Below are 11216 nucleotides of genomic sequence, written 5' to 3'. Positions count from 1 at the left end.
AGTCACTTATAAATTGAAGGCCCATCCCGCTCACATCCTGGCATAAGGTGTTTGTGATTAATTTTAAAAGTTTGGACTTAGAGATCTGAGTGTTCTGAAGGTTCATGGAATTTGAGCAGCCAGGATACCAAAGACTTCCGTATCTGTTTTAAACTCAAAACACTGACAAACCAGGAAAATCTGATAGGTCTTCACTTTCCGTTATAATTATTCATTACTATTCCCTCTGAGTGGTACCAGAGACAATTCAGTTTAAATAGAAGTGTTGATTTAATTTATCTAATTTTCCAAAATACCCAGGCACTTTACACATTATCCTTTACATATCTGATTATTCTTTGCTCTTTACATGTGTATAGCCCATTCTGTTTCTCACTCCCTTAATAGCTTCTTCCACTTCCCTGCATGCCTAGGCAAACTCTACCCTGGGCTCAGTTACCCCATCAAGCGTTCCCCAATCATTTCTCTTAACAGTGATTTTCCCTATTCTGAGTTCTTCTGGCACCTTATCATATAATCAGATAAAGGTTAAAAACCACTTGTGAAGGTATAGGTACATCTGGATGTACATACCTGCACACACAAAGTGACACACCCTGCCAAAGATAATTTAATATCCCTTTCTAATTTTTCACTCACTTGGGTGGTTTGCAGAGTAAGCATCTATGAAGTACCTGTAAGCTTTGGAAAAAACAGGAAGGAAAGGAAAGGGGATGTTACAAAGTGAATTACATCTGGGTCCCCTTTGAGGTTCTTTCAGAAAAAAAATGTAAAGGATTTAAGTTATTCTTGGCTACAGGACTAGGCTTGTTTTTTTGGTTTTGGGGGTATTTTTTTGCAACATTACTCTAAGATTGTACCAAATAAAAGCCCATATCTGTAAGATTACATTCAGTTAGCATCCTAATGATAACTAATAGAAAAACAGCTTTGAATATATCTTATGCACAAGGTACTACTATTCTAAGCAGTCTACATGTTCAATCTCATTTAATATTCAAGATAATTGGATAAAGTACTTTCTATCTCCATTTTACAAAGGAGGAAAATGAGATTCAGAGAGGTGTCATAAATTCCCCACAGTCACACAGCACTTCAGATTAATGCAGATAAAATACATAGAGGGAGTTTACTATAATTCAGGCACTGAGCTAGATCCGAAGTGTCAAGCCAGAGGAGATGAAGGGAAAGCAGCGGGGGAAGAAAAGGAGGATGAGGGAGAAGGAAAGAAGGAAGAATAAGAGGAAGAGGAAGAGGAAAACAAGAAGGTAGAGTCCTTAGCCTCCTATATCTTATAGTCTCTTAGGGATAATATATATATGCAAATAAGTAAACATAATCATATATAATTCTGTATAAAGATCATAAGAAGATAAAATGATTAGTTGTGTGGGAGATGAGGAGGAAGAGCAGGAGAGATGAAATATTCACAAGGGGATTACAAAACAAGAATCTGAACAAGAATCCATTAATATACAATGTGGTAAGCACCCATTTATATGTGAAGGTTTATAATTGTGAATGCAAACAATATGTTGGTAACACTCTAAGTAATAAAATAAAGCTGGAAAAACCATGAGGTACCTCATATGCATATAACGGGTCTTGAGTTGTGACATGGATGGGATGGGGAATGTAATACCTCATTATTCAAAATTAAATCCAAATGCCTCCATATAAAGTCCAAACTCCTAAATCTGATGGTCAAAGCTTTGAAAAAATTGGCCCAGGTTGACCTTTAAAACTTTATCTTCAAGTGCTCCTACAAATAAATATTCTTCCCCAAACATGTCAGTCTACTCATTCTTTTTTTTTTTTTTTTTTAAAGATTTTTATTTATTTATTTGAGAGAGAGAGAATGAGAGAGAGCACATGAGAGGGGGGAGGGTCAGAGGGAGAAGCAGGCTCCCTGCCGAGCAGGGAGCCCGATGCGGGACTCGATCCAGGGACTCCAGGATCATGACCTGAGCCGAAGGCAGTCGCTTAACCAACTGAGCCACCCAGGCGCCCCCAGTCTACTCATTCTTTTACAAAATATGCCATGCATTCTTCTTCCTCTATGCTTTTGGCTGTCACTTTTGACATACTTAGAATACACACACGCACATACACACAGTTTCTTCCTTAAAGCTCAACTTGAAAGCTTAAAAGATTCTCTGTGAACAAATGAATAAAAGGACCCTACCAGGACAGACAAGTTTCATGATTATACATACTAGAATAGTGAAAGATCAATAATTCCTTAATAACAACATAATACATTGAAAATATTAATAGAGCTTCAAAAATAGGCTAGCATACTTTCTTAGATAAATTCCCATGTCAGAATAATATATTACCAAACCAAGCCACGTCACAAAGGAGAGTTGATGACCTCAGTTGACACAAATAGGTCATGAAGGCAAATGAGCTAGTTGTAGGTGATTGGACTGGGACCATCTGTAAAATTGTACCTGGGCAATGAGATGCTAAAGATGCCATCAACTTGGCCTTCAGGTAGCAGAGGAATAATCAGATGGAGACCGTGTTCTGAACTTTAAGTGACACTGGAGATCCACAGAGATCAGTAATTGTGAGGCAGCAAGTCAAAAGAACTGAGTTAAATATTCCCTTATCTCCTTACGATTTTCATCAAAACAGCCAGAGTCCCAGTCCTGCTAGGTGAATGTGATAATTATTTCTAACAGTCTGTAAATAATAAAAGCAATCAATGTTAACTATTTTTTTTTAATTTTATATTACTGGACTTTATATTTTAATCCCTCTCATTTATAAAATGATGCATTCAGTCATTCATTTGTCCAATGTATTTTGAGTAACTAGTATGTACCAGGCACTATGTGCCATGAATATGATGACAAACAACACATACTTGATTCCTAGCCTCACCAAGCTTACAATCTAGCAGGAAAGACAGACAATGAATAAGTAATTAAAAATGTGATGAATAATTCTGAAGGAACAGTACATATTGCTTGGGGAGTTTAGAGTAATGTGATTTAACTTAATACTCAATTTCAATTTTACAGGAAGAGAATTGGATGGAATACCAATGGGAAACTCAGTTGGCCTACCCAAGATAAATTGAGAGGAAGCTCTATGAAATATGTTACTTTCCTTTCCTAGAGTTTAAAGGACAAAAGAAAATACTGCTCATTCCCATATGGATAATTTAGTATCAAGATGCTTAGGAGAGGGGCGCCTGGGTGGCTCAGTTGGTTGAGCGACTGCCTTCGGCTCAGGTCATGATCCTGGAGTCCCGGGATCGAGTCCCGCATTGGGCTCCCTGCTCAGCAGGGAGTCTGCTTCTCCCTCTGACCCTCCTCCCTCTCATGCTCTCTGTCTCTCATTCTCTCTCTCTCTCAAATAAGTGAAATCTTTAAAAAAAAAAAAAAAAAAAAAAAAGATGCTTAGGAGAAAGGGAACAACTGGGTCAACTATTAAAGCTCCAAGCCCTTACTTAATAGCTGAAAAGAATTAAGACCCAATGTAGTCACATGATGGGCCTCAGGATTATATATATAAATAGCAGAGCTAAAACTCATATCCAGGTGGTAGACCTCTGCAGGAGTACTCCCTATCCATTGTTCAAGGGAGAGGAAGACAAGTTGTCCCATACTTCCTTGGTTTATGTATCACTATAATATTTTTGAAATATTTTGGTAGGGTGCTGGTTATGGTCACAGGTTTTCAGAATTTTGGGAACAGAGGTGGGGATATAGAAGTTCCAAGAAAAGGGAATCTGAAAAGAAGGAAAGAAACCCAATGTAGAAAGTAGACTGGTAGAGAAATAACCTTACTTCAATCAGGGACATAAAATGTGTTCCTCTTTCCCCTTCCAGTTTCTCTGACTAGTGAGGGCACAGAGGAGTGGCAGAAGGTTGAGGCAGATCTTAAGTTTACCCATAACTTCTACCATCCCTCTTCAGCATCCTTTAATATAGACAACTGAGTTTCTTAGGATTACATCAAGTGTGATTAAAAATATATTTAGATGGGTGCCAGGTGGCTCAGTTGGTTAAGCAGCCAACTCTTGATTTCAGCTCAGGTCATGATCTCAGGATTGTGGGATGGAGCACCATGTCAGGCTCCATGCCTGGCATGGAGTCTGCTTGAGATTCTCTCTCCCTCTGTCCTGCCCTCTGCTCATACTTGCACTCTCTCTCTCTCTCTCTAAAATAGATAAATAAAATCTTTAAAATATATATATATATTTAGAGTGATTTACTTTTTTTATCAGCTATGATATAAAAATCTAAATAGAAACCTAGCCTTTGTTATTCAAAAGCATTTTTCAAGTTAAGTTCTCTGGCACTATTCCCTTCCTACACCACTTACTTTCAACTCCACTGTTTCTTAAGAACACACCTACTGGGAAATTCTGGAGCGCTCAAGCCTGCACCAGGCATGAGAGTTGGTTCACTGGATGACCTATGTCATCTTGTACCTTGTATTTTACCCTGGTGGAGACCTTTCTTTGATTGACCCCACATAGTCCCTGGCTGCTTAATTCTTCACCCTGGACGACCCCCATTTATGACCCAGATTCTACTTCTCAGCAACAAAAGGAAACAAAGCGTTACCAGTTTAAAGAAGAGGCTTTCTTTGAAGCACTTAATACCAAAGGTGGTGTTCAATACACATGCAGTGGGGAAGTGTGGGATCTTTTGTTTGTTGGTTTAATGTTTAACCTTTCCTTAATATCTCTTCTTTTAATGGGCTTTAACCTTTTCCCTTTGATCTCTCCTTTTCAGAGAAGAGGAGCGCAGCTTCTGCCCACCCACCCAATTCACCACCCCTTTCAGCAGTTTTCCCGTCGGCCTTCACAGCAGCCCCAAAGACACTGGCACTTCTTCAGCAATGCCCTCCCCCCAGACTATCCCCATTATACTTGTCATCTTCCTGATTAACACCTCCAACATTCATCCCCATTTTTAAGTACTTGTGAGAGCTCTGTTCCAAGAAGAGAGTTATGCTTTTGTGAAATTTCTCCCCAAAGCATACTTTACTGACCATCTTTCACCACATTTCCTTTAACAGCAAGCACTATTCATCCAATAGAAAACTCAGATGAGAAAATCATATGAAACCTCCACTTTAGGCACTTTGAGGAACTAACTAAATTATTTCAGACCATAAAGCATTACCTCGTACACTGAAGTGAAACTGTGTAAAAGCTCTACCTTCATTGACTGCTACTTGTTTTTTCAAAAAGTGCTTTCACAGACATTATTTTATATAACTCTGTGAGGCAGGCAGGCCAGAAAAGAGAAGAAAACTAGGACTCAGAACATGTGAGTGATTTACCAAGTCTACATCAATTATTACAACTGAATATGGGAATGCCAACTGGTAAACAGTTCTGGCCTTGACTCCAGAGTGACACCCCTACCTGCCATCCCAGTGCCTCCACTGGGACACTCCATTCCTTCCACAATGTCTGGCTCTATGGGGTAGGTATCCTGGGTTATGGTCAACAGTTAGTTCTGATTGTCCACACCTGATTTATACCTGCTGTTAAATGTCCACCACAACTAGGACCAGTGTGAGTTCCAGCTGCAAATCTGTGTGAAGGCGAACTTGTGGTTAGGAATCTTCAAAGATCTTTTTTTCCCTGCTCCCACCAAGAGGCAAGGTTGGTATAGACAAGTTCCTTCTGCCTTGTGCTATGTAAGAGTTTTTGTTCCTTAAGAATATGCCATTCTTTGGGGTACAAATTTTATGCAAGATTCACCTTACTATCTCCCACTCTATGTGGGCCCTCAGCTTTGCTTCCTGTCCTCCACTAATACATATGCCTAATATAACTCACTCTAGATTATCAGTAATTAAAGCTGCTTGCAGACAAATGCCAAATCTAACACTTGCTTACACATCTGGACTTAAACATTTCTGGCCACTGATGATTTCCTTTACTGCTAGTTCAGCCATGCTTTTAATAAGATTTAATCTTTAAGCCAGCATTTTTTAGGTGTTCGATACTGAGAGGGGTTTCTCCAAAGAGCTAGCTCTCCATAATGCCAGAAACAGAAGTCTTTGACCCACAATTTGTCATTTTTGTCTTTTATTGGCTGCCAGACATGCCATATACAGATCTCAAGGAAAAATGAACTTGCAAAATTGGCATAGAAAAGTGGGGTTGCATTTCATGATAGTGCATGGAAATGGACCCTAGGGGTACATGGATGCATGGAAGGCTGTGAAGTCACTGAAATTGCTATCATCTGGAAAAGATGATGTGATCATCCGCCAGAAACATGGGTTTAAGCAAAGGAAAGTTTACACATTTATTAACAAAGGTTTTCTTTAGAAAGAGAGAGGACTTTTTTTTTTTTTTTTTTTTTTTTTTATGAAAGCTAGAGCATCCGCGGCCATGGGAATTCTAGGAAAAGTACACTGCAGGAAGCGGGGACCATGGTGGGCTTCATGCCAAAACAGATTGGGAACCACTAGTATAGAGAAAAAAATGCACTCATCTCACTTACAAGATTGAGACAGTTGGATTTTCCCCTTTGTGCCAGGGAATACATGTTCCCTTAGGGGCTAAAACAGAGACATTCTCTCCAGCTCTGCCAAGGTCACCTTTTTAGGTAGATTTATTCTCAGGTGAAGCGAAAGATCCAGCTCCAGCTGCAATGTATTCTATTTGCCTGCCTTCTAACAGATTTGTTGGTTACAGCTGAATTCCTTGCTCTATACGAGCGGGCAAACCTCCTAAGGGATGGGGTAAAACAACAATATATAGAAACCATCTCAATCATAAGGTAGATATGAAATATGTTAGAAAAGACAAACACCAAGTAATAATAGGAAGACAACCGCACCAAAAAGTCTGGTGTCAAACAAATACTGCATTTACCTACTATTGCATGCTAAGCCTCCCCTCAAGCCAAAGAAAGCAAGCCCCTCAAAGGTCAATTATAGGAAGAATTTAGTGCATCAGAGAAATAAATTCATAGTAATTTCTTCATCCAAGTAATATTTATTGAGCTTCCGCTATGTGCCAGGCATTGTTCTAACAAACTTATTAGTGAACAAAACACAAATTGCTGTAGCTTGTAAGATATTTTAATACAAGTCTTTGTGGATTTCTAATCATTTTTGTGTTGCTATATTTTACTACCTTCCATTCTTGGATTTCTCAGAGCTTTGCCCTTCCCTGTCCTGGATATATGTACAGCCCTTGTGGATTCTGTGGCCAAGAATAGTTTCGGCAGGTTCTCAATCTACATGTAACTAGATGGAGGAGGAAGGCCTTTATCCAGCTCCCATGGATTGGCCTTTGTGCCTGTGAGCTTACGTTCTCCCAAAAAAGATGATTCAGGATAACGATTCTGGCACATTATCTCATTAGGCCTCCTGATACTAAATGAAGAAGGCAGTTGAAAAATAACACTCCATTTCACAAGAGAGAAATCTGGGGCATGGAAAGGTTAAATAACTTCTCTAAATCAAACAGCCAGGAATTGGGCCTGGGACAAGGACAGAGATCTTTAAAATTCACATCACATTTTCCATCCCTTACATCGTACTGTCTTTAGATTAAGTTTAAAGAATTCTGGCAAAAATCAAGACTATACAAAGAGAAAAACACAACTATTAAATAGAGCAGCTATTTTCAGAATACTGCTATAATTTGGATATTGTCAACACTAACCCAAGATACAAAAAATTAATCATCCACATAGAAATGTGTCTTATAAAATTAATTCTTATTTTCTTTAATTAGATAAACTGTAAGATTGTATTAAAAAATATTTATGTTCCAGATGTCTCTCCTAATACTGATAATATAGCAACAAACAAAACTCCACAAAGTATTTCACAATATTATGTTGCTATCGGAGCTTTTAAAATACAAACTTGGAAAATAAAATGCATAAAGGAAGAAGCAGAGGGAAACACATTTGTAAATAACCTGGAAACATGAAGAAAAGAGATCAAGCTGAAACTTAATATCCAGCTGTGTAAACACATTTAGATACTTTTTAAAAAATCTCAAATTGATGGTATTCACAAGGTCCTCCCAGTGCCAAATCGTATACTTCACATTAATTCTTCTGTGATTCCACATCCTTTCCACACTGCATCAGTCTAAACTGTCTATTTCAGATGGAACCACTTGAATTCCATGAATGTTTTTGTTTAATCAACTGAACACTGTAAACTGTTGTTCTTGGTCATACACTCTACTCTTAAGTAAAAATAAGATTTTTGAAGATGAAAGACTTGAGGTGCAGGTGCTAAATATTTGCAAATACTTTCATTACTCTCCGAGATCTGAATTACAAGTGGGGAAGCAGGGCCTTCATTAGTTTCAGTTCAGAAACGAGTGCTAAATTCCACTATTTGAAGGGAGACTAATTTTCTATCAAAAAAAAAATTAAAATGACTAGAAGAGAGACTTCCCAGAGGATTTCTGGGACTTCTGACAGAACTTCTGGGAAGTCAGTAACCATTCTAGCCACACGTTGAAATTCTTCTTCCAATTACATGAAATTAATGACAAGGAGAACCTACAGAGTGTGTGGCATTGCAGTAGGAGTTAACTTAAACCTTCATTTGCAACCTTCATAACTACATTGACAATACCTATTTTGATGAAACTGATCACAAGGCAAATTCACATCTAGGTCCTAACTGCATTATGAATTCAACACCTCTCTCACCCCAACACCCTACTTCAGTCAAATGAATGCTAACCTATCAAATCCAGGAAAAAAAGTCTTGTTTATAAATTGCAATAACTTTATTTTGGACATTAATTAGTTGGCTTAGAACTACACTATTGAAGCTAAATATAGTTGAACTCACAGTATGTACCTTCTACAAATTCTGTGACTATCAAGCCTTTATTTTACCTGTTTATTATGGAAGACTTCCCAGCTCATGGTCCATTAAGTCCATGGTGGTATATTAAACAAATGTACTCAATAAAAATAACTATTTTCTAGATTACATGGAGGAAGGACTGCAAGATCTAACAAATAGAAATATACAATGCTCAGTTAAATGTGAATTTCTGATAAACAATTACATACTTATACTAAAATTACCATTCATTGTTTACTGGAAATTCAAATTTAAGTATGTGTACTGTATTTTATCTGACAACCCTGCTGCAAGGTCACAAAACCAGTACTTATAGCTAGGGAAAATGTGAGATATTAGACTGAATCTACTCATCCAGAATTGTACCTTCTTAAATTGACCAAAATTCAACTTGCTTCCTTGTCATTTTTATGTCTGTGATCAAAGTAGAGGATAGGATGATTAGGTGAATGAACTTTTGGACAAGTACAGTGAATACCTTTTTAAAATTCAATTTTAAAACCAAAGATGCAACTACATTTCTCCTAAACTGTGAAGCCTTTTTAAATGCAGCTTTAAGACTAACTTTAAGACTATTATTTTACAAGAAGGATAGTGTTAATGAAATCTATTCATCTTCCGAAAGGCATAAAAACTATTTATTAAAATTTTTGAAGCCATATAAGAAAAAGAGGACAAGAATCTTTGTAATGTGGTGGTATTGATCAAATAAAATGTGTAAGTGTATGCCAACTCTAAGGGGCAGATGATTATTAAAAATAAAGTTAGTTGCATTTGCTTATCTACATACGAGATTTTGCCATATATTTCATATTTACACATGCAAGTATCAAACTTCCCCCCAGACACTAGGTTTTGGAATACCCATTATTTTTTTTAATATATCTCATGTTGAGATACTTGGATCCATGTTTTTTAAAACATCTTTTCTTAAGAAATAGCTTTATAAATTAGGAAACAAAATTCTTTACATTAAATATATCTAGGAGTAGTTATCAAAATAATTAAATTTAATAGGCAAAAAAAAAGTCACAATACAAAACTTATCAGATGTAAAATATCCCCAAAAAAGTGTATTACCTCCACAACCAATTCAGGTGTGTGTTATCAAGTGGGTCACTGGTGCTTAATCCCATAGTACCCTCACTGAAACCTTGTGAAATGCATCTCGGCACTGTTGGCTTAGGGAATGGAAGAGGGAAGCATTCACCCAGCAGCTCTTATGATCCAATGGTCAAGGGTAATCATATAGGTTTCAAATCCACCAAACATATGGGTTGCTCAAGCGTGCATAAAAGTTGGTTTTTAAAATCAAGTCCTGGGATTTTAGACACATAGTTGCATATATTTCAAAATGAGGTGATTTTAGTCCAGTAATATGGGTTAGACTAAGTAGATGATTATGTAAAGCTTTCTAGCTATGATTCTGTAATGAATTTATACAAAATAATATAATTCCAATTATGATTCTGTAATGAATTTTACAAAATTTTATACAAAGTTTATTTATACAAAACAACAAACTTATTCAGTGGAATAAAGAAAATGCTAATTGGGCATTTTCGTCATTTACAGAACAAGGAGCACACTGACTGAACAAGCCTGAACTCAAGAAGACATCACCAAGACAATAGTGTAGGGGACTCCAACCTCCATCCCCCTATGAAGATCAACAATTAGCTATCCATGAACAAAAACAGCTCTGAGATTGCTAAGGAGTCCCCTTAAGAAACTTCAACAACACAGTGGAACAACAAACCTGAAAATAACCACCCAAAAAGGAATGGAAGAACAGCTTCATTTTACCTGCCTCATCCCCCACAGGCCAGCACTGCTTGGCAAAAAGAAGGCAATTCCCAGCTAGAGTTTCCCTCTCCCATAAGGGAGAGCAGGTGAAAAGACCCGCTTCCAAAGCCTTTCAGGCCCTAAGTAAAGGACCTCCTTGGGGTCCAGCCCAACCAGACACCAGCCAAGCTGAGACGTACAGTGACAGCTAGGAACAAAGAAGAAGTTCAGAGGTTACCAATATCAGCGACACAGTGGGAGCGACCCAGGTTTGCAGTTACCTGCTCTGCAGAGAAGCCCAGCAGCTTTCTCCTCTGAAGAAGCCAACCAGCGACCGCCTGCAGGTTCCACCTGATTTCGCCCCACAGGTGTTCAGGTTCTCAGACACCAGCAGCCTGCGTCCCTCCCAGCAGGCTCCGCAGCCCTCACACCCAGCCGGGGACCCACGCACGCAGCCATCTCTGGCCTCTGCGGCTGCGCGAGTGCCGGATACCAGGCTTGACCTCCTGGCTGACCCCCAACACTGCGCGCATGCTCAGGACTAGCCCCTCCAGCTGCGCGCTGCATGCCCTCGGACCATTCCTGAGGGGGTGGGTGTG

The sequence above is a fragment of the Halichoerus grypus genome, chromosome 5 (genome assembly GCF_964656455.1).
Source record: "Halichoerus grypus chromosome 5, mHalGry1.hap1.1, whole genome shotgun sequence".
Taxonomy (NCBI): domain Eukaryota; kingdom Metazoa; phylum Chordata; class Mammalia; order Carnivora; family Phocidae; genus Halichoerus; species Halichoerus grypus.
The sequence above is the reverse complement of the archived record's forward strand: the minus strand, read 5'-3'. Positions refer to the sequence as shown.